The 22,741-nt window shown below is 41.4% G+C and overlaps 1 protein-coding gene and 1 pseudogene across 4 annotated transcripts in view; both read right to left on the reverse strand.

The window, feature by feature from the left end:
• Positions 1–22,741, reverse strand: part of HDAC8 (histone deacetylase 8) — a 256,056-nt gene that overhangs the window by 105,007 nt on the left and 128,308 nt on the right. The window lies entirely within an intron of this gene.
• Positions 775–3,405, reverse strand: LOC138847670 (AT-rich interactive domain-containing protein 3B pseudogene; annotated as a pseudogene).

Below are 22,741 nucleotides of genomic sequence, written 5' to 3' on the forward strand. Positions count from 1 at the left end.
TACATAGAAATATGTTCACTGATAGTATACTGAAAAAAATTTTTTTGATGTTGACATTGTATCTTGTGACCTTGCTAAACTAATTTATCAATCTTAGGAAGCTTTTGTAGATTTCTTGAGATTTTCTATGTATACAGTCATCTCATTTACAAATAGGGTGTTTTATTTCTTCCTTTCTCTTTTGTCTGCTTCTGAGATGCTGCCCATTGTGTCTTTCAAATATGCAAAGCTGAGAGAGAAGGGATAGTGGTCTGTTTTTCTTTTTTTGTACTGTCTCTGTCTGGTTTTGGTATCAGGATAATACTGGCTTCATAAAGGGAGTTGGGAGTTGCTTCCTCTTCTGCTTTCTGGAAGATCATGCAGAATTATAAATTCTTCTTTAAATGTTTGGTAGGGTCCATCCAGGCTTGAGGAATTCTTGGGGAGTTTTAAAATTACAAATTCAATTTCCTTAATAGATGTAAGGCTATTCAAATTATTTCACATTGGTGAGTTTTCGTCATGTGTGGTTTTGGGGGAATTAGCCAAGTTTAGAGGTGTTTGTTGTATTCCATTAATATTCTTTTGATGTCTGCAAGGGCTGTGGTGACATTTCATTTCATCCCATCCCTGATACTCGTAATTTGTGTCCTCTATGTTTTTTCTTTGCCAGTCTTGCTAGAAATTTGTCAATTTTATTGACGTTTTCAGAGGACTACCTTTTTGTTCACTGAGTTTCTCTATTTTTACTCCAATTTCAATTTTATTCATTTTTGTTCTTTATTATTTCCTTCCTTTTATTATTTTATTATTCTTTATTATTTTCCTTCCTTCTTCTTTCTCTAGCTTGTTAAGGTAGAAGCTTAAATTATTGATTTGAGACTATCCTCTTTTTAAAATTAAGGACCTAATGTTATAAAATTCCCTCTCAACCCTGTTTTAGCTGTGTTGCACAAATTTTAATATGTTGTATATTTATTTGAATTCAGTTTAGTGCATTTTTTAAAAAAAATAGTTATTTGAGAGGCAGAGTTACAGAGAGAGAGAGAGAGAGAGAGAGAATGAAAGGCCTTCCATCTGCTGGTTCACTTCCCAAAATGCCAGAGCTGAGCCAATCCAAAGCCAGGAGCCAGGAGGGTGCAGGGGCCCAAGGACTTGGGCCATCTTCTACTGCTTTCCCAGGCCATAGCAGAGAGCTAGATCAGAAGTGGAGCAGCCAGGACTCGAACCGGCTCCCATATGGAATGCTGGCGCTGCAGGACGCTTAATCCACTACGCCACAGCACTGGCCCCTGAATTCAGTTTAGTGTATTTCTGAAATTTCTTTGAGAGTTCCTTTTTGACCTATGGATTATTTAGGTGGGCCTTCTTCAGTTTCCAAGTGTTTGGAGATCATTTTATTATTTTTCATTTACTGATTTTCTGTTTGATTCCATTTTTGTCAGAGAGTTATACCTCATATGATTTCCTTCTTTTAAAGTTACTTGCTTGATGGACTATAACATGGTTAATCTTTACTTAAAAATTTTTACTTATTTTTATATTATTGTGATGAAGTATTTAAAACATAAAATATGCCCTTTTAATCATCTTAAGTATACAATTAAGTGGCATTAACTACATTCAAAGCACAGTGCACTATCACCACTATCTATTTACAAAAGTTTTTTTTTTTTTAATCACCTCACACAGAAATTCTGTACCCATTAGGTATTACTCTCCAATCTCCCCTTCTCCAGCCCCTGATAACCTGTAATCTACTTTTTGTCTCTATGAATTTGCCTATTGTAGACATTTCATAGAAGTGCAATCATACATTACTTGTCCTTTTGTGTCTGGTTTATTTCACTTAGCATGTTTTCAAGGCCTCTCCCTGTTGCAGCAAGGATCAGAACTTCATCCCTTTTTAAGTCCAAATAGTACTTCATTGTTATGTATATACAACGCTTTGTTTATCCATTCATGTGTTGATGGACATTTGGATTGTTTCCACTTTTTGGCTCTTGTGAATAATGCTGCTGTGAATATTGGCATTTGAGTCACTGTTTTCAATTCTTTTGGGTATATAACTAGGAGTGGAATTTCTGGGTCATATGGTATTAAATAACTTTTTGAGAAACTGCCAAACTGTTTTCAATGTGGCTGTACAATTTTACATTCCCACCAACAATGCACCAGGGTTCCAATTTCTCCCCGTCCTCACTAACATTTGTTAATTTTCACTTTTTTTAGAATACTCTCTGTAAATATATTAACTTCCACGTGTAAGGAAAAAAATGTGATATTTGTCTTCCTGTGCATAGCTTATTTCACTTGGCATAATAATGTCTAATTCCATCTATCTTATTGCAAATGTCAGGATTTCATTCTTTTTAATGGCCAAGTAATATGCCATCATGTATCTATACCACATTTTCTTTTTCTTCTTTTTTCCACTTCATCCATTTTTGCCAAGGCCCGCTCTGCCCTCTTCAGTTCTGTTATCAATTATTTGGCCAAATCCAGACCCTATCAGCAGTAAAGGGCCCTCCTCCTCTTGGGGAGGGTGGAGCTCAGCGACCAGCGCACAGCAGGCATGGGATAAGAACTCGCTGGGGCTGAGACGAGGGATGCGCACTCACCCCTCTTCTGCATGAAGATGAAGAGGTCATCTAGGAACTCTGCTCTCGGGATCACCGTCCAGCTCATACAGCTGGGCTAATTCCCGAGAGCTCTCTTCTCTGGCCTCCATGTGCATCATCACTCCAGGTCAAAACGCCATTCTGCTTGAGCTTCTGCTTGTCCAGATTCCAGCTGGGCTGCCCCGCTGTGGCCATGGCAGGCGGGGCCCTGGAAGCATCTTTGATATGCTCATCTCTAGCTTAGTGTCCCTGTGCTGGGAGCCCTGGCACCGGAAGCACACTGGATGCAGGTGCCACTCTGGGCTCCTGGCAAGCTGCTTTCTGCACATGAAAATGTTTTGAAGCCGCCTGGGCCTCCTTCTCTGCCACCTCTGCAACTTCATCATCCCCATCTTCGTCTTCCAGACCTCCTTCCTCTTCCTCAGCTTCTCAGTTCACGTTGCTCTGTTCAAAGACTCAGGTCACTGCTGAGGCCGGTGGGACTCTGGCTAAGGAAGCCAGGGCAAGGCTGCCAGATGGCCTCCCAAGTGTGGCAGGCAGGAGAGCTGGCTGTGCCACCAGCTCCTGTGCATACAACACCTGGGTTTCTCTTATCTGCTGTCCCTGCTGTTGTCAGGCATCCATCTGCTGAGGAGCCAGGTGTGGCAGCGGCGGCTGCTGCAGCGGCTCCATTCTGGCTTCCAGCTTCACCCACACCCCGATGTGGCTCTGAGCTGGGCCAGCCCAGCAGGCACATTGGCTCTAAATCTTAAGCTGTGCTGAGTGCCTGGGTCCCCGCACCGTGGTGGACGTGACTGCTCAGGCTCCTCCGCAGCCAGGGCACCACATTTTCTTTATTCAAGTCATCAGTTCAGTTGATGGACATCTAGATTGATTGCATATCTTTACTATTGTGAATCGGGTGGCTATAAACATAAGATATAGGCATCTCTTTTGTATGTTGGTTTTGACAAGCATGCTAAAAACATTCCCTAGGGAAAAGATACTCTCTTCAACAAATGGTGCTGGGAAAATTGTATTTCCACACACAGAAGTTTGAAACAAGGGGGCTGGCGCCGTGGCTCACTTGGCTAATCCTCCGCCTGCGGTGCTGGCATCCCATATGGGCGCCAGGTTCTAGTCCCAGCTACTCCTCTTCCAGTCCAGCTCTCTGCTGTGGCCTGGGAAGGCAGTGGAGGATGGTCCAAGTGCTTGGGCGCCTGTACCCACGTGGGAGACCAGGAGGAAGCACCTGGCTCCTGGCTTCGGATTGGCGCAGCATACCAGCCGCAGCACAGCGGCTGTGGTGGCCATTTGGGGGGTGAACCAACAGAAGGAAGACCTTTCTCTCTGTCTCTCTCTCTCACTGTCTAACTCTATCTGTCAAATAAATAAATAAATAAATAAGTTTGAAACAATACCCCTACTTTATACCCTATACAAAAATCAACTTGAAATGGGGGCTAGCATTGTGGCATAGTGGGTAAAGCTGCCACCTGCTATGCTAGCTTCCTATGGGTGCCAGTTTGCATCTAGGCTGCTGCACCTCAAACCCAGCTCCCTGTTAGTGGCCTAGGAAAAGCAGCAGAAGATGGTCCAAGTGCTTGGGCCCCTGCCACCCATGTGAGAGACTCAGATGAAACTGCTGGCTGTGGCTTTGGCCTGGCCCAGTTTTTGGCTATTGAGGCCATTTGGGAAGTGAATTAATGGATGGATGAACTTGCTGTCTTTCCTTCTCTGTGTAACTCTGACTTCCAAATAAATAAACAAATCTAAAAAAAAAAATCAACTGAAAATGGATCAGGGATCTAAACTTAAGACCAACAGTTGGAGCTGGGCCAGTCCCGAAGCCAGAAGCCTGAAGCTTCTTCCAGGTCTCCCATGTGGGTGCAGGGGCCCCAGGAGTTGAGCCATCTTCTACTGCTTTCCCAGGCCATAGCAGAGAGCTGGATTGGAAGAGGAGCAGCCGGGACTTGAACCGGCACCCATATGGGATGCCGCACTGCAGACAGCGGCTTTACTTGCTACACCACAGTGCCAGCTCCCCCCTCTTATAATCCTTTTCATCACTGTAAGGTCAGTAGTAATGTCTCCAATTTAATTTTTGGTTTTAGTTATTTGCATCTTCCCATCAGTCTAGCTAAAGGTTTACCAATTTTGTGTATATTTTTTTTCAAAGAAACACGTTTTGGTTTTGTTGATTCTCTATATTGTTTTTCCAACATCTATTTCATTTATCTCCATTCTAATCTTTATCATTTACTTTCTTCTGTTAGCTCTGGCTTAGTTTTCTTCTTTTTCTAGTTCCTCAAAGTGTAAAGGTAGATTATTTGAGATCTCTCTCCTTCTAATGTAGGCATGAATTTTCCTCTAAGCATAGCTCTTACTGCATAAATTAGCTTTTGGTATATTGTGTTTCCATTTTCATTCACGTCAAAGTATTCTCTAATTTCCCTGGTGATTGCTTCTTTGACTCATTAGTAGTTTAAGAATGTGTTTTCTTAATTTCACATGCTTGTGAGCTTTCTGCTTGTCTTTTCTGGTGATTTTTAGCTTCATTCTAATTGTGGCCAGAGATAAAACTTTGTATGATTTCAGTCTTTTAAAATTTATTGAGACTTGTTTTGGCCTAACATATGGTCTATCCTGGCGAACATTCCATGTGTACTTGAGAGGAATGTGTACACTGCTGTTTTGGGTGGAATATTTTATATATGTCTATTAGGTCTAGTTGATTTATAATCCTACTCAAGTTTTCCAGTTCCTTGTTGCTCTCTGGTCTGGATGACCTATCCATTATTGAAAGTGGTGAGTTGAAGTCTCCAACTATTATTATAGAAGTACTTGTCTCTTCAATTTTGTCAGACTCTTTTTTGGTACACATATGTTTGTAATTGTACCTTTTCAATTAATCGATCCTTTTATCAGTATATGATGCCTGTTTTTGTGTTTTGTAACCATTTAAAATGTATTTATTTATTTATTTATTTATTTTTACTTGTTTTGGGGGGGAGGGAGAGAGAGAGAGAGAGAGAGAGAAACAAGCGCACATCTGTTAGTTCACTCTCCAAATGCTCACAAATGCTATGATGGGCTGGGAAGACTTAGCTGGAAGCTGTGAACTCAGTTCAGGTCAGGTCTCCTGCATGGTTTGCTTGAGACATCACTACTGCGTCCCAGAGTCTACATCAGCAGGAAGCTGGAATTGAGCATTGAGCCCAGGTAGGTACTCTGATATGAAACATGATCATCTTAACTGGTGCCTTATAATTACTATGCTAAACATCCACTCCTTGTAATAGTTTTTGACTTAAAGTTTATTATGATTATCAAATTGCATATTTGGGTCTAAAATGAGTCTCTTGTAAACAAATAGTTGGATCATGGTATGCATATTTTAAAATCATTCTGCCAATATCTGCCTTTTGATGGGATACTTTAATGTATTTAAATTTAATTTGTTTACTGATAAGGATTTGTGCCATTTTCATTTTATTTTCCTCTTTATTATGTACCTATTTTTGTTCTCATTTACTCTATTACTGTCTTATTTTATATTTAGTTGATTGTAGTGAATCATTTTAGTCCTCTCATTTCTATTGGTACTTTTAAAAGCACATGTTTTGTAAATATCATGGGAATTACAATTTAACCTTATTTTTAAAAATTTAAAAATATTTTTTAATTTTTAATTAGCTTTTAACATATTCAATATGTTTTGTAGATACATTTCTTTTAGGGGGATGTAGGCATCTTTTTTATTGACAAACAATCATTGTACATATTTATGGGGTGCAATGTAATATTTTGATACATGCATATTTTTTAATGATCAAATTAGGATAATTAGCATCCATCACTTCATGTATTCAAGGTTTCTTTGTAGTGTGAACATTCAGAAGTCTTTCTTCTAGCTATTTAGAAGAGTACAGTATGTTATTGTTAACTATTATTACTCTACTGTGCAATAGAATGCCAACAGGATTGTTTTTACAATAAGGGAAGTACTTTTTAATTCAATAAAAGTAAACCTTTCCGAGGTTTAATTTATATATAAATATATTTTTGAGAAAATTAATTTTGAAGAAGAACCCAAGAATGGTGTGTCTTTTGTGAGCCCTTAGACATAGCTTATGAGACATAGATAATATCCTCTACTTGATACATTAAAATGAGGTAAATCTTTGGGAACAAGTTTTCCTGTTAACTCCTGTTAACTCTCATAATCCAACTCTTTGAGGACAGAAGTCCTGCATGGGAAGTTAGTGCACAGTGACTCCTGTTGTTAATTTAACAGCTATCACTCTTATGTAGACATCAGTGATCACCTGAGGCTCTTGACATGAATACAATTCTAAGAATACAATGATATTCCCTTCCTCCTTCCCCCTTTCTCCCTGGCACCCTCCTTTCTTCTCCTTTTCTGTTTTTTTTGTAGTTTTTGAGATAACATATTTTAAATTTACACTACAGTAAAAAGACTTAATCAGTCACTGAATAAGGAATTTAACAAGTAAAAAGCAAAAAGACCCTAGTTTAGTGGCAATATAAACAATAATTGAATGGAAACATGACCATTTCAACCATATACAGTACATTTTAAAGTAATCAGAGATCATTAAAACTATAGTAGTATAGCATTCTTAATCATTGGTTTGACAGAGGTATAAGACAAAGTTTCACAAAACTATTTGCAGCCAATACTTATACACATAGACCTGCCTGCCTGCCTTCTTTCTCTTTCCCTGTCTCTTTCTTTCTTTCTTAAAATTTTGTCTCCCACCCATATATAAGGGAGAACATGCGGTATTTGTTTTTCTGTGTCCGGCTTATTTCACTCACCATTACAATCTAGTTTGAATTGATACCAACTTTAACAGCACATACAAACTGTGCTCTATTCAGGTTCTATTCCATTCTTTGTGTTGTTGTCATCACGAATTACATATTTACACATTGTGTGCTCAATAATAGATTTATAATTTTTTGTGCATTTATCTTTTTAATCAATTAGGGACTAATGAAGGGGATTATAAGGCAAAAGTATAAGATTTGCTTATATATTTGCCTTGTAGTTCTCTTTACCAGAGATCTTTATTTTTTCATATAGCTTCTAGCTACTGTCTAGTGTCCTTTCATTTCAGCCCAAAGGACTCTTTTTCTAGCATTTCTTTTTGGGCAGATCTGCTGGTAATGACACTAATCACATTCACAACACTGTGTAACCATTACCACTATTTTGAAACATTTTCATCACTTCAAATAGAAATTCCAAAACCACTAGTCAGTAAGTCTTCTATCCCCTCTTCTCCCAGGCCTTGATAAATTCTATTCTTTCTGTCTCTATGAATTTGCCTATCATAGATACTTCATGTAAGTGGAGTGATTATTTCTCCATTTGTTTCTGGCTTAATTTACTTAGCCCACTGTTTTTAAGGTTTATCCATGTTGTAACATTATTAGAATTGTATTTTCTTTCAAAGCTGAATAATATTTACAATATATGGCTATATATTCCATGTTTCATTTATCCCTTCATCTATTGATAGATGTTTGGGTTGCTTTTACCTTTTGACTATTTCAAATAAAGCTGAAATGAACTTTGGTATATAAGTATCCCCTTTATTCTTTTGGGCATATACCTGGAAGTGAAATTTTTAGATCATATTCTTAACTTTTTGAGGAACTGCCAAGCTGTTTTCCATAGCAGCTGCACCATTTTACATCCCTACCAGCAATGCACAGGCTTTCAATTTCTCTACATCCTTGCCAACACTTGCTTGTTTCTTTCGATTATAGACTTCCTAATGAATGTGAAGTGGCCTCTCATTGAGGGTTCTAATCATTTTTAAGCTGACTTTTTCATTTTAAGCTCAGTTGTTATAAACCTTTGACTGTTTTCTGGAGTTCTGACAAATTCTGGTTGTTTTCTGTCTCTGTGGGATGTTGGGAGCTTGGTTGCCTACTTTGCTGTTTTCTAATATAGTCTATCTTGGTATGTTTCCTGGGCACTTTAAAAGTGTGTGGATTGTATTGTTATTGGGTAGGGTATTCTATAAATATCAATTAGACCTTCTTTTTTGATGTTTTTGAGTGATTATTTTTTCCTAATTTTCCATCTAGTCATATATCACACTCACAATAAAGACCCAAAGTAACATCTTTTCCCAGTGGGTGATAAGTTATAGTGCTTGAGGTAGCTCATGGAAGAATGTAAGCAGGAGTTTCCATGGCTTTCCAAGAGTCCGATGTTTTTCAATTTCACATTTTCCTCTGCTGCATCATCTCCTATCATCCCCTTCGATTCCCTATGGACATAGTAAGCTATTTATAGTTCCATAAGACCTTGTGTTCTTTTACTCCTCTATGGCTTTGTGCAGGCAATGCCTCTGCCTGAAATGTTCTTCCCCTCGAGAACTTTTAAAGATTTAGCTCAAATATTACCTCCTTTGTGAAGCTTTCCCTGCTTGCCTAAGAAAAATTGAACATATCTTTCCTTAGAGGCTGATTTATCAGGAAGCTAATAATAAATCTTCAAAGCCTCTCATTGGAAAAACACCTTCCAAGGTCTTGGGAGGGGTCCCACTACTTTTTTTTTCTCCAAGAGTGTATGTTTACTTCTAATTTGCAAAGTAAGAGATTTTTAAGACTGCTAACTCTTTCCAGTCTGATTCTTTTTATTTATTTATTTCTTTGTCAGGCAGAGTGGACAGTGAGAGAGACAGAGAGAAAGGTCTTCCTTTGCCATTGGCTCACCCTCCAATGGCTGCTGAGGCTGGCGCACCACGCAGATATGAAACCAGGAGCCAGGTGCTTCCTCCTGGTCTCCCATGGGGTGCAGGGCCCAAGCACTTGGGCCATCCTCCACTGCACTCCCGGGCCACAGCAGAGAGCTGGCCTGGAAGAGGGGCAACCGGGACAGAATCCGGCGCCCCGACTGGGACTAGAACCCGGTGTGCCAGTGCCGCAAGGCGGAGGATTAGTCTATTGAGCCATGGCGCTGGCCTCCAGTCTGATTCTTTTTCCATCAGACTTAACTGTTGTGTTGATTTGCACTGGAGTAGATAAGTAGAAGCTGAGTTGAGGGTAAACTGTTTGAATTTAGTGGGATATGTTTATGTGGTTTGCAGTCACTGTGTATAATTAACTTGTTAACAGTGTAAGGATGGCTCCCATAACCCAATGTTGTGACTCATTCAACTTTTTTTTTTTTGACAGGCAGAGTGGATAGTGAGAGAGAGAGAGAGAGAGAGAGACAGAGAGAAAGGTCTTCCTTCTGTTGGTTCACCCACCAAATGGCCACCACGGCTGGTGCACTGTGCCGATCCGAAGCCAGGAGCCAGGTGCTTCCTCCTGGTCTCCCATGTGGGTTCAGGGCTCAAGCACTTGGGCCATCCTCTACTGCCTTCCTGGGCCACACACAGCAGAGAGCTGGACTGGAAGAGGAGCAACCAGGACAGAATCTGGCACCCCAACTGGGACTAGAACCCAGGATGCCGGCGCCGCAGGTAGAGGATTAGCCAAGTGAGCCGCGGCGTCGGTGTCATTCAACATTCTTAGACAAATAGGGCAGAACCAGGGGTAGTACCAAGATATGACTATGTCCTATAGCACCTTGTCTTAGACATATTGGGAGAGGAGAAAAAGCATTTGAAATATGTAAAGTTTGAAGTTAGTCTGTATAACACTTTTACAATCATCACATTTAAATTTTAAGTGGAGGATTTGGTTGTTTTGAAATTATTCTTTCTAAAGGATTTTGTTTTTAATGATACCTAATTCAAACTTTAAAAAATATATACAATAATATTGCATAGACAACAATATATGAACCATACTTTTTTTCCTCTGGGAATTATGCAAAATGAGATTTATCATAATTCCAGTTTTGCAGGGTCCAAACCTCCTAGCATTATTAAAAACAGTATGGCTGTGTATGCAATCACAAGTTTTATGCATCCCATCTGCTATAGACTTAATTGTGTTGCCCCCAAATTTGTATGCTTAAGCCGAAACCCCCAGTGTGACTGTATTTGGAGATAGGGCCTTTTGGTGGTGATTAAGGTTAAATGAGGTCATGAGGGTAGGGTCTTAATCCAATAGGATTGGTGGCCTTATAAGAACCAGAAAAGAGAGAACTCTCTCTCTCTCTCTCTGTGCATGCTCAGAGGAAAGACCGTGTGAGGACGTAGGAAGAAGGAAGAGAGTCCTCATCAAAAACCAAACCCTGATGGACCCTGATCTGAGACTTCTAGCCTCCTGAATTGTGAGAAATAAATTTCTGTTGTTTAAGCATCCAATCCTGTGGAATTTTGTCATGATAGCCTGAGCAGACTAGTACACCATCTAGCAATCATTTAAAAAAAAAAAAAACCTCATTTTGATAAAAGATGCTAGGAGATTGCTATGGTTCGTCCCCTCCAAAGCTCATGTTGAAATTTAATTGACATTGTAATAGTATTAAGAGGTGAGACCTCACAGAGGTAATTAGGTGTTGAGGGCTCTGCCCTCATGAGTGGGTTGGGTATTGCAGGAGTGGGCTCCTGGTAAAAAGGATGAGTGAGTCCTGATTCTTCTCACTCTGTCTTGTGTGTGCTGACTTCCCCTTGTGCCATGTTAGGATGGAGCACAAAGGCCCTCACCAGATGCTGGCTTCATGCTGTGGGATTTCCCAGCCTCTAGAGCATGAGCCAAACAAACTGCTATTGTGTCTCTATTTTTAAAAGATTTATTGATTTATTTGAAAGTTACACAGTTGCAGAGAGAGTCGCGGTATGTGTGTGGGGGGAGTGAGACAGAGAGAGACAGAGAAAGAAAGAGAAAGAGAGAGAAAGGGAATCAGAGAGAATCTTCCATTTTCTGGTTCACCCCCAGAGGATTTCAATAGCCAGGGCTGGGCCAGGCCGAAGCAGGAGCTAGGAACTTCATCCAGGTCTCCCACATGGGTGGCAGGGGCCCAAACACTTGGATAATCCTTTACTGCTTTTACCAGACCATTAGCAGGGATCTGGGTCAGAAATGGAGCAGCCAGGACCTGAACTGGTGCACATATGGGATGCTGGCATTTCAAGTGGTAGCTTTACCCACTATGCTACAAGGCCAGCCCCAACCCTGTCTCTAGTATTCTCTTAGAGCAGCAAAAACCAGACTAACACACGGATGTACTGAATTATCTTTCTATTCTTTCTAAAGAAAATGACATTACAAAATCATTATCCAGTAAAGAGATGATTAAAGCATACACAGTCAAAAAAGTAAGAGAAAGTACTAACAGATGCAATATATATTTAATTAATAAGCCATAGAATAGAACTATTTTGGATTATTTTGTGATGTTTGTGTTATCTTTGAGCTTTTAAAAACTATAAATTGTTGCAATTTTTTTCTCATTGCAAATATTCACTTGTACGTAACTTTATACTCATCATTTAGTAGTTTTTTGATTTTTTTCTTAAATAGCCTTTGCCCTTGCCTGCACAACTGCATAAGCTCAGGCCTCCAAAACCTGGGGCTGCTCCTGCTCTCTTTAATAGGATTTAACCGAGTGATTCCATGTCTCTGTCGGCTCCCCACCCCACATAAATTATGAATCTTTCCAGAGTGGGAACTGGGCTTTCACCTTTGCTTTCTCAGGGCCTGAAGTATGCTGACACATAGTATTCATTTAATAGATGATTGTGGGTTGAACTAATGAACCAACAAATGAGTAGAAAGAACAGAGGATGTGTGCTAATTAGTTGAGGAAATGAGTGGTCTGGAAGATTCCTGCAAGGATTTGAGGATGAACACAGAAGCAAGAAGGGAGGAGCCAAAGTGATAGAAGAACGCTAATTTCTTTTTAAAAAGGTGATTAGTCTCCCAGTTTCAGGTCACTCCAGGAATAGAAAAGGGCTGTACACTGATACATTGAGTCTTTTTTTTTTAAGAACAGCATTTTTTAAAAGATTTTTATTTATTTGACAGGTAGAGTTACAGACAGTGAGAGAGAGAGAGAGAGAGAGAGAGAGAGAGAGAGAGAGGTCTTCCTTCCGCTGGTTCACTCCCCAAATGGCCACAAGGGCTGGAGCTGCACAGATCCGAAGCCAGGAGCCAGGTGTTTCTTCCTGATCTCCCACGCAGGTGCAGGGGCCCAAGCACTTGGGCCATCCTCCACTGCACTCTCGGGCCACAGCAGAGAGCTGGACTGGAAGAGGGGCAGCCAGGACTAGAAACGGCTCCCAGATGGGATGCCAGTACCGCAGGTGGAGGATTAACCTAGTGTTCCATGGCGCCGGCCCCTAAGAATAGCATTTTTTAAAACAAGATTTTTTTATTTGAAAGGCAGAGTTAGAGAGAGGCAGAGACAGAGAGAATCTTCCATCTGCTGGTTCACTTCCCAAATGTCTGCAGTGACTGGAGCTGAGCCGATTCGAAGCCAGGAGCTTCATCTGGATCTTCTGCCTGGGTGCTTTCCTAGGTGCATTAACACTGAGCTGGATTGGAAGTGGAGCAGCTGGGACTTGAACTGGTGCCTCTATGGGATGTGCGCACTGTAGGCGGGCGGCTTTACCCACTACACCACAGTGCTGGCCCCCACATTTAGCTTTAAAGGAAACCAATTCTCTACTTTCAAAATGGGAGTAACTGGAATCTCCTCTTCTGCCCAAGCATCTGTGCTGATGATCTTCCTTCCTTCCATCTGCTACTCACTACTTGCGGGACCTTGCTCCACCGCTTAACCTTTTTGAGACACATTTTTTCTTCTATAAATGTAGATAAATGCTCCACACAGTTGTGATGGTTAAATGAATCAAGGCCTGTGAAAACATGTAGCAAAGTATCTGGCATATAGTAAGTGCTCACTAAAGGTCCTAACCTTTCATTATTTGCTTCCTTTCAGTGAGGTTTGATAATTCTCTTTAGAGAGGCGAAGTCTCCTCACCTGCCTGTGCCCTTGTTCTTTTGTTGTACCTCTCTAAGGAGGCATTATTTTCATTTTCACCTTGGAAGAAACCCTACCTCCTTCCATGGATACTCTTTCTTCCTTGAAATTTCTTTGCTGGGTGTAAAAATACGCCTTAAAGTTTATAAAACCAACATGAGAAATATAGACGTTTTCTGCATTAAAAGTGGGAAAGACAGAGCCCAGTTCCAATTTGTGCATTTTGTCACTTTGGTATATGCTTGAGCTGAAGCAGGAAGGCAGCAGAGAAGTGAAGGTCTCTAACACGGTTTTTCGTTATTTCCTTTGATTTTACTGAATGATGCAATCTGAAGAAATTCTAGATGCAAATCAGCTGGTGAATTCCCAGTGCCTGAATCTATCCCCTGTTACATTCCTAGTTGTGCTCAGCAGAGATGCTGCCTCCACAGAGGCCAGAAACCGGTATTTCTGAAGGTGTGCTGCCTGGAGGGACACACTAGTAGGACGTGACTGCGGGATATTGTCCCAGAAAGGCGAGGTGCAGGCTGAAAAGGTCAGGATAGAAAACAATGTAGCCAAATGCTTTGGGGTCCTTTAAGCCAGTAGGACAGCTATGTGGGCTGCCAATTCTCCTATTCAGAAGTGGGCAAAACTGAGGCTGGAAAATTGCTTCATAGGGTATTTGTGTATGTGGACTGGAGCAAAAGAAGATTGGAGTGAGCAATAGAGCCTCATCTAGTAACCGGTTAAGAACTGAAGGTGAAAGCAAGCCATGGGAGGTTGTTGTTCCCTGTCACAGCTGCCTGCTGAAGCCATCAGCACTCCATTTTCCCAGGTGCCAAAAGGAGAGCTTGGATGGTCTTTATTTCTGTTGTTGCCATTTCACCAATAGTTGGTAGCTACATCAGTTGTAAGAATTAGCTCCATAAGCAGGCTGCACTCATTTGTTGTGAACATATTAAGGAAGTATTCTTGGCTTATAAAATTCAAGAAAAATTGCACACAGAATGCAATTTCTAGAAATTGATTTCTTTCCACCTTTTGGTCATAAATTATCTGTGCCTACTTTTCATCTTTCCTTTTGCCCCCTCGGTTTATTTTTAAAAGATTTATTTGTTTAAATGGACGCAACTGGAAGCCATTATACTTAGTGAAATAAGCCAGTCCCAAAAAGACAGTTGTCATGTTTTTCCTGATCCAAGGTAACAAATAGAGTACCTGAAATATAATATATTGGAGTGAAATAGACATTATGAGATTTGATGATTGTTTATGACCCTTGTCTCTTCTATTGAGGAACAGTGTGTTTTTTTTTTTAATTTATTTTTCTTTTCTTTTTCCTTCATACTATTCGTTGAAATCTTTTACTGAGTGTAGGGTTAATTATATGATCATTAAGTAAAGTAAACTGAAAATAGTTCTTTGTAAAAATTAAGAGCGGGAATGGGAGAGAGAGGGGGAGGAAGGGTTGGAGCATGGGCGGGAGGGAGGGAGAGTAGGGGGGAAATGTCACTATGTTCCTAGATATGTATATATGAAATACATGAAATTTGTATACCTTAAAATAGATTTTCTAAAGAGATTGATTTGTTTGTTTGAAAGGCAGAGAGTGAGTGAGCTGTCATCTGTTGGTTCACTCCTCCAAATACCTGCAGCAGCCATTCTCCTTCATTTTAGAGAAAGGGTTATTTTGCACCCTGTCTAGGAGTAAACCCCTGACATGGGTCCTGTATTTTACCTCCTCTTGCCTTCTCTTTGTGAACCTTGAACACGTGAATATTTCCTTTCCTCTTAATCACCTTAAACATCTCTCACTTCATCGTGTACTTCTCCTAAGTTAACAAACCTGCAAAAGTCATTTTCCTTAAAAGAAATAAAGACCTTCTCTTGAACTTATTGCCTGTTAGATTATTTTCTGGGGAGGCCGGCGCTGTGGTGTAGCGGGTTAAACCGCCACCTGCCGCACCGACATCCCATATGGTCGCTGGTTCGAGTCCCAGCTGTACATTTCTGATCCAGCTCTCTGCTATGGCCTGGGAAAGCAGTGGAAGATGGCCCAAGTCCTTGGGCCCCTGCACCCATGTGGGAAACCTGGAAAAAGCTCCTGGCTTTGGACTGGCTCAGCTCCAGCCATCACAGCCATTTGGGGAGTGAACCAGCAGATGGATGTTCTCTCTCTGCTTCTCCCTGTCTTTGTAACTCTGCCTTTCAATAAAATAAATAAATCTTTAAAAAAAAAGAATATTGTCTGGGAAAATTAGAGCAAAAGCTTCTTTTCTGCTTGACCTCCCCTTAAAATTTCATCTCCCTATTTCCTGACACTTTCTTTCAACACTAGAAACAAAATTTGGGGCCAGCACTGTGGCCATAGGGGGTTAAGCCACTGCCTGCAGCACCGGCAACCCATATGGGCACCGGTTGGAGTCCCAGATGCTCCATTGCAATCCAGCTCCTTGCTGATGCGCCTGGGAAAGCAGTGAAAGATAGCCAAAGTCCCTGGGGCTCTACACCTACATGGGATACCGAAGGAAGCTCCTGGCTCCTGGCATCGGCCTGGCCCAGCCCTGGCAGTTGATGGCCATTTGCGGGGCGGGGGGGGGGGGGTGTACCAACGGATGGAGGATCTCTCTCTCTGTCTCTCCCTATCTCTTTGTAACTCTACCTTTCACATAAATAAGTAAACCTTAAAAACAGAAACTGAAACTTGAATTGTGAAGAGTTTTACAGGGAAGCCTTCCATCACTCCATCAGGCACCTCTAGTCACACCTTTGCTGGGTTCTCACAGCACTATTGCTATTATCGCACTGCTATTATCGTGCTTAGCAACTCAAATGGTAATTTGTTAACCTTGTATTGCTATCTGTCTCTTAGTATTTGTGTCACTTCTGCCAAACTCTGAATCTCTAAAAGGAAGTGATTTGGACTTTATCTCAGCCTTCCCAGGAAAGTATGTTTCACATTATGTGGGAAAGAAGGGAACAGTTACTGAAGCACGATTGTGTGCCAGTTTTGTTATGAACTCAGTGTCCTTATACTTACTTTACAGATGAGGAAACTGAAGATTACAGACTTCAAGGAAGTTGCCTAAAGTCACAAAATTAATAACACAGCTGTAATTCAAATGCAAATCTTTCTGATTTCAAAAGCCTGCAACATTTCTACCAGCCTGCCTCTTATCTTACAGTCTGCGTTCAAGTCCTTGTACTACCAATTCTCTTGTACCTTTACTCCATTATCTCCTCTCTTGAACCCTCTTTGACCATCAACTTCAACTTCTTTCCCTTTGTTCCACCTGCCTGGAAAAATCACCACTCCAGGACACAGCTCCCCCCCGCCCCCATGCCCCACAATTTGCCTTCTCTGTTCCATTGCCACCAAAGAAAATTGTACCACAACACAACTGAAATCCACGCTGTCCAGCTTCACATTGCACTTTCCAGGCTTCTTCATTATTCGTTACTTGTCTCTGCTCAGCTTTCTCTCATTCTTCTCAATAACCATTCCAATATTTACTACTTTCTTCTAACCTCTTATTTACTTCTTCATCCCTTCACTCTTGGACATTTAGAACAGTTTCATTTTTCTTTTGTTATCATAAACAAAGCTAAGATGAGCATTCTTGTACTTTTTTTTTTACACCTGATAACGATTTCTTCTGAAACATCTTATTTTTTCAAGAGGCAGAGAGACAGATGAATAGAGTGATTCCATCCACTGGTTCACTCCCTAAATGCCTGTAATGGCTGGAGTTGGGCTGAGGCTGAAGCCAGAAGCCAAGAATGCAATCCAGTTCTTCTATGTGGGTGGCAATAATCCAATTCCTTGAGCCATTACTGCCCCCTCCCTCCCTGAGGTTGCTTTAGCAGGAAGCTGGAGTCAAAAGTTAGAGTTGAGATTGAATTCAGGCATTCCAATGTGCTTCAGGGTGTCTTAACCACTTGGGTAAATACCTGCTTTAAGATTTCTTAAGCAGCAAGCTTCGTGAGTTAGTCCTGTTGCTTCCATTTTCTTTACTTTCTATTGACTCTCAACCTATTATTGTCCAGCATCTGCTCCTTCACCAAGGTCATCAGTAGCCTTCACATTGCCAAACCTAACCATACTTGTAAGTTCTTGGCTGATCAGACCTCTCAGGCGCATGTGACACATCTCAGCATTCTCTCCGTCTTTTAAACTTTTGACTTCTGGTTTCTACCCTGGTTTTCTTCCTATAAATATTAACTAAGGTTTAATGTTTATCAGGCACCATATTAAGAGTCCGAATGATATAAACTCACATAGATTTTGAGTTCATATTCCATGATTTTAATGACTGTGGTGTATTGCTTATCCTTGTGAACATGTTTGTTTTCAGTTTCCTTTGTGAGCTCATTTTGCTGGTTTATTTTTTTTTATAATTATTTTTATTTGACAGAGTTAGACATTGAAAGAGAGACAGAAAAAAAGGTCTTCCTTCCGTTGGCTCACCCCCCAATGGCCGCTATGGCCGGAGCTATGCTGATCCGAAGCCAGGAGCCAGGTGCTTCCTCCTGGTCTCCCACATGGGTGCAGGGCCCAAGCACTTGGGCCATCCTCTACTGCCCTCCCGGGCCACAGCAGAGAGCTGGACTGGAAGAGGAGCAACCGGGACAGAATCCAGCGCCCATATGGGATGCCGGTGTCACAGGCGCTGGCCCCTTGCTGGTTTCTTAAAGACAGAAATTAATTCTCCAACATTCTCTCATTGGCTTATGGTCTCCCTCTTATATACATCCATGGGTAACCACTTCTCACATGTTATTAGTACTCAGGTCTATATCCAGTTATGACTTAGCCCCTGAACTTTACACTCTCATATTATGTCTTGAATGGATTCACTTGGGTGTTTCATTGGCACCTAGTATTCAGTGTAAAAAGTGGCTTGCTTTTAGTGCTCCTTCTTAATTTGTTAGTAACATCACCCAGTCACCCAAACCAGAAAACATGGTGACATCACAGATTTCTCCTCTCTCCTTTGCCTCCATAATCCAATCAATCACCAAGTTGTGCTAGTTTTACTTTGTAAACATTCCTTAAATCTTTCCCTCATCTCTGTCCTTACTTCAAACTCCCTTCGTCATTTGACTGATGTATTACAATAGTCTCCAGTCTGACTTTTCTTATATTATCCTGAGTCATTTCAAAGCACAGATCTGACCATGCCATTGCCCTTCCATGATTCAGTCCTGTTAACAGGTACATTTCAGTTCTTTAGCACAACACCTAAACATTTTATGTAGTTAAGAACTTGAGTTCTGAGTTCTGGACTTTACTGCATGGTTTGAATCAAAGCTTTGGGAGTGGATAACTCTGGGAAAGTGCACATTATCCCTCTAAATTTTCATATCTCTATTGTAATTGGGAGGATTAAATGATACTCACATAAGGCACTTACTATAGTGCCTGGCATACAATGCTTAATAATTGTTAGCTTTTGTCAATATTGTGAATCAAATCTCATCTCCTAGTATTCCATGCCTTCAAGCTTATGTTCTAATAACACTGCATCGTTTACAGCGCCCTAAATGTATCACACTGTTTCACGGCTCTGTACCTTTTTTTTTTTATTTTTTTTTATTTTTTGACAGGCAGAGTGGACAGTGAGAGAGAGAGACAGAGAGAAAGGTCTTCCTTTGCCGTTGGTTCACCCTCCAATGGCCGCCGCGGCTGGCGCGCTGCGGCCGGCGCACCGCACTGATCCGATGGCAGGAGCCAGGAACCAGGTACTTTTTTCCTGGTCTCCCATGGGGTGCAGGGCCCAAGCACCTGGGCCATCCTCCACTGCACTCCCTGGCCACAGCAGAGAGCTGGCCTGGAAGAGGGGCAACCGGGACAGAATCCGGCGCCCCGACCGGGACTAGAACCCGGTGTGCCGGCGCCGCTAGGCGGAGGATTAGCCTAGTGAGCCGCGGCGCCGGCCAAGGCTCTGTACCTTTTCCACTGCTGTTTCCTTAACCTCCAGCTCACCTTCTTTGACCCCTCCCCCCACTCCCTTACCCCAGTCAGACTAATTGGTGCTCTTCTACGACTTTCTAGACTCCGCACATCCCTCTGCCTTAGTGCTTCCCATGGCCACTTGAAGCCGTCTGTTTATATGTCTCTCTCTGTAGCTGGGCTGGAAGCTCTTGGAGCAAAGCACAGTGCCTTTTATTTCTTCATGCTCTCAGCACTTAGCATAGTGCCCACATACAGGAGGTGCCTACTAAATCTTTACGGAACTGAATGGTTTCCCTCTTCACTGAGTAACTAGTTATAGATTCACATTTGCAGCTCACTTGACCAAGAAATACATCTCTCGATATCAAGATAGTTTTCCCCGTATTTTAGAAATATGTGTCTTGGAGGGGTGTCCTTTAGAGCTGCCTTGAGAGGAAGGGAAGTGGCAAAAGCTCAGCTCAGATTCTTCTAACTTGTCAGAATAACATGGGTTTCATTGGGCAGTTAGAAGACCAGGGGACATAACTTCAATAAATCGCTCCGTTTTCCATCTTAATTGTTCAAGTCAGCATACCACACCCTCTACATCTAATTCATTAGCATGTATGTAAATCCTATTCCCCAAGTATATCATTCTTTCCATCTCAACTGTCATTACCACCATCTGCCAACTGGCAGTAGCATCCTAATTGGTCTCCATACTTCCAGTCTTACCTCTACCATCACTCCACACAACAGCCAGAGTAGTTTTCAAATGTGCACTAAGGGCCAGCTCTGCGGCTCACTAGGCTAATCCTCCGCTGGCAGCGCCGGCACCCCGGGGTTCTAGTCCCGGTCGGGGTGCCAGATTCTGTCCCGGTTGCTCCTCTTCCAGTCCAGCTCTCTGCTGTGGCCCGGGAGGTCAGTGGAGGATGGCCCAAGTCCTTGGGCCCTGCACCCTCGTGGGAGACCAGGCGGAAGCACCTGGCTCCTGGCTTCGCATCGGTGCAGCGCGCCAGCTGTAGCAACCATTTTGGGGGGTGAGCCAACTGAAGGAAGACCTTTCTCTCTGTCTCTCTCACTGTCTAACTCTGCCTGTCAAAAAAAAAAAAATTTTAAAAATGTGCACTAAATCATGGTGCTGACACTAAAAGTGGCTTCCCACTCTAATAAGAATGTGATCCAACTCTTTAGCAGAGTCCTGGCCTGCCTATTCCATCGCATACATTTTGTTCCTCCCTCACCAGCCTTCTTTTAGTGTCCAGAATACACCAAGCTCTGTCTTACCTCAGCATCTTTGTACACAGTTACTTCCTGAGTCTGGAATATATGTTCTTTGGTTGAGTTTTTATTTTTTAACCTGCCTGACCCTCAGCTTTCAAGTTCTGGCCTTAGATGACACATCTGCAGAAAGGCCCTTTCCTAGTGACTCTATTCAAGCTAGTATTCTTTTTTACCTATTATTAATTTTTTCTTTTTTAAAAGATTTTATTTATTTATTTGAGAGGTAGAGTTACAGACAATGAGAGAGAGAGAGAAAGAGAGAAAGGTCTTCCTTCTGTTGGTTCACTCCCCAAATGGCCGCAACGGCTGGAGCTGCGACAGGAGCCAGGAGCTCCTTCCGGGTCTCTCACATGGGTGCAGGGGCCCAAGCACTTGGGCCATCTTCTACTGCTTTCCCAGGCCACAGCAGAGAGTTGAATTGGAAGAGGAGCTGCTGGGACTAGAACCGGCGCCACAGGTGGAGGATTAACCTACTATGCCACAGCGCCAGCCCCTTAATTTTTTCTTTAGTCTGCCTTCCTCACTAGATTTTTAGTTCCATGATATGGGGACCACATTTACATTGTTCATTATTTTAGCCCTTGGCATTATGTCTGCAACATTGTTAGCATGCAATAGTCATTGAATAACTGAATGAATTACCAAGTCAATCAATCAATAGAGCAGAGGGGCTGTATGAATTTTCTTTTTTGGTCCTTTAGGTAAGAAAAACTACATATTTAGATATTAATTTAATTGTTGAGATAATGCATCTTGCTTAGCAAGTTGAACAGTTTTGTAGATCTTAATCAAGCAAGAAAAGGATATACTTTAAGAAAGGCTGGTTCTTAGGCCCTTTATGTGTGTGTAACTGAAGAGTGATGATTTTAATTACTATAAACCAATAATTCTCAAGAGAGGGCAGTTTAGCCCTGCCATTGGGACATTTGGAAATGTCTGGAGACATTCTTGATTATCCACATTGGAGGGGTGGGCAGGGAATATGCTACTGAACATCCTGTGATACACAGGATGGTCTCCTCTCCTCACAACAAGGATTTCAACTATCAGCAAGGCCAATAGAGCTGGGAATGACAAGTCAAAAGAGAAAAAGGGGGACCATCTACTTTGTGAAACAGAACGCTCAAATATAGGTGTGAGTGATCTAGAGGATTTGTAAAACTCAATAATGAAGAATTAATAAGCTCTCTTGTTTTTGTAAGATTGACTCCTGTTCTTAAGAGCAGGTTTCTGTTTGTTTTAAACAAAGACTCCATTGATAATCTTCAGGAAATTGCTGAATGCTCTGAAATTGTACCCAAAACTGTTTATATATAAGCACTTATCTGGGAGGAGTCATGAGATTCTCAAAGAGGTCCATGACCGCTCGAAAGATTAAAAACCACTAGTATGGAGAGACCTTTATATTCCTGGACTGTATTTTTTTTAAAAACACTGTGTCTTGTGGAATGCATTTTCTGCAAAATATTTAGAAATATGTGTCCTAGAGGCAGGCAAGTGTGGTGAAAGTTCAGCTTAGCTTCTGCTAACTTGTCAGAATAATATGGGTTTCACTGGGCTGTTAGAAGACCATGTGACATAATTTATATAAGCCCTACTGAAATGTTAGGTACATAGCAGATGCTCAACAAATGTGAATTTTCCTCTTTCTCATAGGGCTCTTTTGGGGATTGAATAAAATAATGCATTGAGAAGTAAATGTAATAATACATATGGCATGTTGTCAGGCCTGTAGTAGATGTTTAATAAATATTTATTTTTCTCCCATGCATTCCTTATACCCAAATCCTGAGTCCTGTCATTGAAAGTAAGGAAAAGAGTATTAGCCCAGAAATATGATAGATCTGGGTTTGAATACTGGCTCTTTTATTTTCCTAGTTGGTTATGAGCAAGTTACTTTCTAAGACTTATTTTTCTCATCAGTAAATTTGGAATAATGCCTATTTTACAGGGTTGCTGGGAGACATCTATGAGATAACGTATATAAAGGATCTAGCACGTAAATATACTACAGAAATAATTGGTGCTTAATAAATGTTC

The sequence above is a fragment of the Oryctolagus cuniculus genome, chromosome X (assembly GCF_964237555.1).
Source record: "Oryctolagus cuniculus chromosome X, mOryCun1.1, whole genome shotgun sequence".
NCBI lineage: Eukaryota > Metazoa > Chordata > Mammalia > Lagomorpha > Leporidae > Oryctolagus > Oryctolagus cuniculus.